The following is a 6,641-nucleotide window of genomic DNA, read 5'->3' as shown; positions in this document are numbered from 1 at the left end:
TATTTCTTCAACACCAATGCAACTTGTCACATGTTCTGATTTTCTTCTTATAATTATTGTAAAATAGAGTATTCTATACTGATTCAACACGAAAAATACTAAAACATGTGATAGGAAAGGTCTCCACCACGATTTGGAAATATTTCAGGCAGATGTTTGGGACGTTTTTTTGGTATTTCTTCAACACCAATGCAACCTGTCACATGTTCTGAGTTTCTTCTTATAATTTTTGTAAAATAGAGTATTCTTTACTGATTCAACACGAAAAATACTAAAACATGTGATAGGAAAGGTCTCCACCACGTTTTGGAAATATTTCAGGCTAGATGTTTGGTACGTTTTTTTTGGTATTTCTTCAACACCAATGCAACTTGTCACATGTTCTGAGTTTCTTCTTATAATTATTGTAAAATAGAGTATTCTATACTGATTCAACACGAAAAATACTAAAACATGTGATAGGAAAGGTCTCCACCACGATTTGGAAATATTTCAGGCTAGATGTTTGGGACGTTTTTTTTTTGTATTTCTTCAACACCAATGCAACCTGTCACATGTTCTGAGTTTCTTCTTATAATTATTGTAAAATAGAGTATTCTACACTGATTCAACATGAAAAATACCAAAACATGTGATAGGAAAGGTCTCCACCACGTTTTGGAAATATTTCAGGCTAGATGTTTGGGACGTTTTTTTTGGTATTTCTTCAACACCAATGCAACCTGTCACATGTTCTGAGTTTCTTCTTATAATTATTGTAAAATACAGTATTCTATACTGATTCAACACGAAAAATACTAAAACATGTGATAGGAAAGGTCTCCACCACGATTTGGAAATATATCAGGCTAGATGTTTGGGACGTTTTTTTTTGGTATTTCTTCAACACCAATGCAACTTGTCACATGTTCTGAGTTTCTTCTTATAATTATTGTAAAATAGAGTATTCTATACTGATTCAACACGAAAAATACTAAAACATGTGATAGGAAAGGTCTCCACCACGTTTTGGAAACATTTCAGGCTAGATGTTTGGGACGTTTTTTTGGTATTTCTTCAACACCAATGCAACTTGTCACATGTTCTGAGTTTCTTCTTATAATTATTATAAAATAGAGTATTCTATACTGATTCAACACGAAAAATACTAAAACATGTGATAGGAAAGTCCTCCACCACGTTTTGGAAATATTTCAGGCTAGATGTTTGGGACGTTTTTTTGGTATTTCTTCAACACCAATGCAACCTGTCACATGTTCTGAGTTTCTTATTATAATTATTGTAAAATAGAGTATTCTATACTGATTCAACACGAAAAATACTAAAACATGTGATAGGAAAGGTCTCCACCACGTTTTGGAAATATTTCAGGCTAGATGTTTGAGGCGTTTTTTTTGGTATTTCTTCAACACCAATGCAACCTCTCACATGTTCCGAGTTTCTTCTTATAATTATTGTAAAATAGAGTATTCTATACTGATTCAACATGAAAAATACTAAAACATGTGATAGGAAAGGTCTCCACCACGTTTTGGAAATATTTCAGGCTAGATGTTTGGGACGTTTTTTTTTTGGAATTTCTTCAACACCAATGCAACCTGTCACATGTTTTGAGTTTCTTCTTATAATTATTGTAAAATAGTGTATTCTATACTGATTCAACACGAAAAATACTAAAACATGTGATAGGAAAGGTCTCCACCACGTTTTGGAAATATTTCAGGCTAGATGTTTGGGACGTTTTTTTTTGGTATTTCTTCAACACCAATGCAACCTGTCACATGTTCTGAGTTTCTTCTTATAATTATTGTAAAATAGTGTATTCTATACTGATTCAACACGAAAAATACTAAAACATGTGATAGGAAAGGTCTCCACCACAATTTGGAAATATTTCAGGCTAGATGTTTGGGACGTTTTTTTGGTATTTCTTCAACACCAATGCAACGATTTTCTTTGAACCATTTTTTTTAACTATTTCTTCATGAATTGCTTTATGAATTTATTGATTCAATACACTTGAAATGGTGTATTGGACATCTTTAGCACATCCTGTCATAATGAAATGGTTTTAACAAGTAAAATAAATATTTTAGAAACTTCAATCTCATAAAAAGGTTTTTTCGCAGTTCCTGGAAGATTTTCTTTGAACCATTTTTCAAAAACGATTTCTTCATGAATTGCTTTATTAATTTATTGATTCAATACACTTGAAATGGTGTATTGGACATCGATTCACACATCCTGTAATAAAGAAATGGTTTTAACAAGTGAAATAAATATTATAGAAACTTCAATATCATAAAAGTGTTTGTTCGCAGATCCTGGAAGATTTTCTATGAACCATTTTTCTAAAACTATTTTGTCATGAATTGCTTTATGAATTTATTGATTCAATACACTTGAAATGGTGTATTGGACATCGATTCACACATCCTGTAATAAAGAAATGGTTTTAACAAGTGAAATAAATATTATAGAAACTTCAATATCATAAAAGTGTTTGTTCGCAGATCCTGGAATATTTTCTATGAACCATTTTTCAAAAAATATTTCTTCATGAATTGCTTTATGAATTTATTGATTCAATACACTTGAAATTGTGTATTGGACATCGATTCACACATCCTGTAATGAAGAAATGGTTTTAACAAGTGAAATAAATATTATAGAAACTTCAATATCATGAAAGTGTTTGTTCGCAGATCCTGGAAGATTTTCTATGAACCATTTTTCTAAAACTATTTCTTCATGAATTGCTTTATGAATTTATTGATTCAATACACTTGAAATTGTGTATTGGACATCGATTCACACATCCTGTAATAAAGAAATGGTTTTCACAAGTGAAATAAATATTATAGAAACTTCAATATCATAAAAGTGTTTGTTCGCATATCCTGGAAAATTTTCTATGAACCATTTTTCTAAAACTATTTCTTCATGAATTGCTTTATGAATTTATTGATTCAATACACTTGAAATGGTGTATTGGACATCGATTAACACATCCTGTCATAAAGAAATGGTTTTAACAAGTAAAATAAATATTTAAGAAACTTCAATCTCATAAAAAGTTTTTTCGCAGTTCCTGGAAGATTTTCTACGAACCATTTTTCAAAAACTATTTCTTCATGAATTGCTTTATGAATTTATTGATTCAATACACTTGAAATGGTGTATTGGACATCGATTAACACATCCTGTAATAAAGAAATGGTTTTAACAAGTGAAATAAATATTATAGAAACTTCAATATCATGAAAGTGTTTGTTCGCAGATCCTGGAAGATTTTCTATGAACCATTTTTCTAAAACTATTTCTTCATGAATTGCTTTATGAATTTATTTATTCAATACACTTGAAATGGTGTATTGGACATCGATTCACACATCCTGTAATAAATAAATGGTTTTAACAAGTGAAATAAATATTATAGAAACTTCAATATCATAAAAGTGTTTTTTCGCAGTTCCTGGAAGATTTTCTATCAACCATTTTTCTAAAACTATTTCTTCATGAATTGCTTTATTAATTTATTGATTCAATACACTTGAAATGGTTTATTGGACATCGATTAACACATCCTGTAATAAAGAAATGGTTTTAACAAGTGAAATAAATATTATAGAAACTTCAATATCATAAAAGTGTTTGTTTGCAGATCCTGGAAGATTTTCTATGAACCATTTTTCTAAAACTATTTCTTCATGAATTGCTTTATGAATTTATTGATTCAATACACTTGAAATGGTGTATTGGACATCGATTCACACATCCTGTAATAAAGAAATGCTTTTAACAAGTGAAAAAAATATTATAGAAACTTCAATATCATAAAAGTGTTTGTGCAGATCCTGGAAAAATTTCTATGAACCATTTTTCTAAAACTATTTCTTCATGAATTGCTTTATGAATTTATTGATTCAATACACTTGAAATGGTTTATTGGACATCGATTAACACATCCTGTAATAAAGAAATGGTTTTAACAAGTGAAATAAATATTATAGAAACTTCAATCTCATAAAATTGTTTTTTCGCAGTTCCTGGAAGATTTTCTTTGAACCATTTTTTAAAACTATTTCTTTATGATTTGCTTTATGAATTTATTAATTCAATACACTTAAAATGGTGTATTGGACATCGATTAACACATCCTGTAATAAAGAAATGGTTTTAACAAGTAAAATAAATATTTTAAAAACTTCAATCTAATAAAAAGGTTTTTTCGCAGATCCTGGAAGATTTTCTATGAACCATTTTTCTAAAACTATTTCTTCATGAATTGCTTTATGAATTTATTGATTCAATACACTTGAAATGGTGTATTGGACATCGATTAACACATCCTGTCATAAAGAAATGGTTTAATAAGTGAAATAAATATTATAGAAACTTCAATCTCATGAAAGTGTTTCTTCGCAGTTCCTGGAAGATTTTCTATGAACCATTTTTCTAAAACTATTTCTTCATGAATTGCTTCATGAATTCATTGATTCAATACATTTGAAATGGTGTATTGGACATCGTTTAACACATCCTGTAATAAAGAAATGGTTTTAATTAGTGAAATAAATATTATAGCAACTTCAATCTCATAAAAGTGTTTTTTCGCAGTTCCTGGAAGATTTTCTTTGAACCATTTTTAAAAACTATTTCTTAATGATTTGCTTTATGAATTTATTGATTCAATACACTTGAAATGATGTATTGGACATCGATTAACACATACTGTAATAAAGAAATGGTTAAAACAAGTGAAATAAATATTATAGAAATTTGTATCTTATAAAAGTGTTTTTTTACAGTTCCTGGAAGATTTTCTATGAACCATTTTTCTAAAACTATATCTTCATGAATTGCTTTATGAATTTATTGATTCAATACACTTGAAATGGTGTATTGGACATCGATTAACACATCCTGTAATAAAGAAATGGTTTTCACAAGTGAAATAAATATAATAGCAACTTCAATCTCATAAAAGTGTTTTTCGGAGTTCCTGGATGGTTTTTTTTTGAACCATTTTTGTAAAACTATTAAAACTTTAAAAAACTACACTTTCTAAAAACAAAACTTTAAGCAATCACAAGCAACCAATTTAATCGTTTCACTACCAATTGCGGTCGCCAATCTCCACAATTAACTTTCATAAGGTCCACACTCAGCACAAAAAAGAAAAATAAAGACAGTGAAGAAGGTGGGGGCTAAAGGGCTACCCACAACCCATCATCTGAAAAAATCTCTGGCTACCAGAGGGCCTCTTCAGAGCCCCATGACTATTAAAAAAAAAAAAAAAAAAGGAAAAGAAATAGAAATAAGGGTTGATAGAAATGGAATGTAATGAGTCCACAGTCCAGTCCAGTCCAGTCCAGTCCAGTCCAGACAAATAGAAGTGCACCGGTTAGTTTGCTAATAAGAGGCCTATTGTTTCATCGGGCTTGTCGAAGCCACACCCACACATCACTTTCTGAAGTGAAAGATCTTCTCCGCAAGAAAAGTGAACGCTGACAGGCCAACGCCAATGGCAAAAATAAAAAAGGCACCCTTAAGGTCTTTTAATGAAATGGGCACCAGACGGGTTGTAGTTTTCCGAGACGGTTAGACGAAACATTGTGGTGCTTGTGGAAATGCATTTTTTAACCAAAACGGAACGAGTCCTGTTTCCCAGAGCTCCATCGCACTATTAATAAAATAAAATAATTCACATCACGTTATTGTGCATGTGCAATCAATTCAAGTTATTGCGTTACATATGTTACACATGTGTGTAGGGGAGACTGGAGTAAAACGGGACACCGGGTCAAAAGGGACAGTGGGGGGAAAAATAGTAGATGTTAATAAAACTGTAAAATTTTTTAGTATGTTATGTAAATCTGTATAATCTAATTTGGCATGAAATTTGGTTGGTTTTTGTCAATAACTGCATGAGTTATTGACAAAACAAAAAAAACGTTTTTTTTTTAGAAATTTTTGTCTCCGCCATTTTATGTTTGAAGAAACAAATAAACGCTAATGGCATGTAAATTTAATATGGAAATGAAGCTGATTCATTTCTTGATCGTTTAAAACAGAAATTATAATTTTAGATCGATTAGTTTAGACAGTATGAACTTTTAAAAAAAAGTGTCTAAACCGGGATATCGGGACAGCTGTTTTTGGCTAATTTGGGACAGTTACGGACCAATCAGCGTACAGCATTTTTAAGAGGCTCGATTTCGTTACCTAGCAACGCAGGATGTCCTACTGCTCCATAAGGGTTTTTGTATTTATAAGAAAAAAGGTTCATTAACACAATAATCAATTTGAAACATTTATAAACTCAAAGAGTATATGCAGTGGAACACTTTTTCAATTTTTTTTAATTTTATTGATGAATTTTAAGGCGAAAACGGAGGACGTCCCTCATCACCCACCCCAGTGTCCTCAATTACCCCCCAAAATAGGCCCCTCCCACAAATCTGAGGAAACTTTAAAGGTATTTTATGGGGAAATGGTTCATTATAAAATTATATAAAAAATATGGGGGGTTCATTACAATATGGAATACATAAAAACAAAATTTTAAAGAAATTCAATAATTAGTTTGGGAGATATAGGGGGAAAACAAAAACCGTCCCGTTTTACTCCAGTCTCCC

The sequence above is a fragment of the Daphnia pulex genome, chromosome 8, assembly GCF_021134715.1.
Source record: "Daphnia pulex isolate KAP4 chromosome 8, ASM2113471v1".
In the NCBI taxonomy this organism is placed as follows: domain Eukaryota; kingdom Metazoa; phylum Arthropoda; class Branchiopoda; order Diplostraca; family Daphniidae; genus Daphnia; species Daphnia pulex.
Note: the sequence above shows the minus strand (reverse complement) of the source record.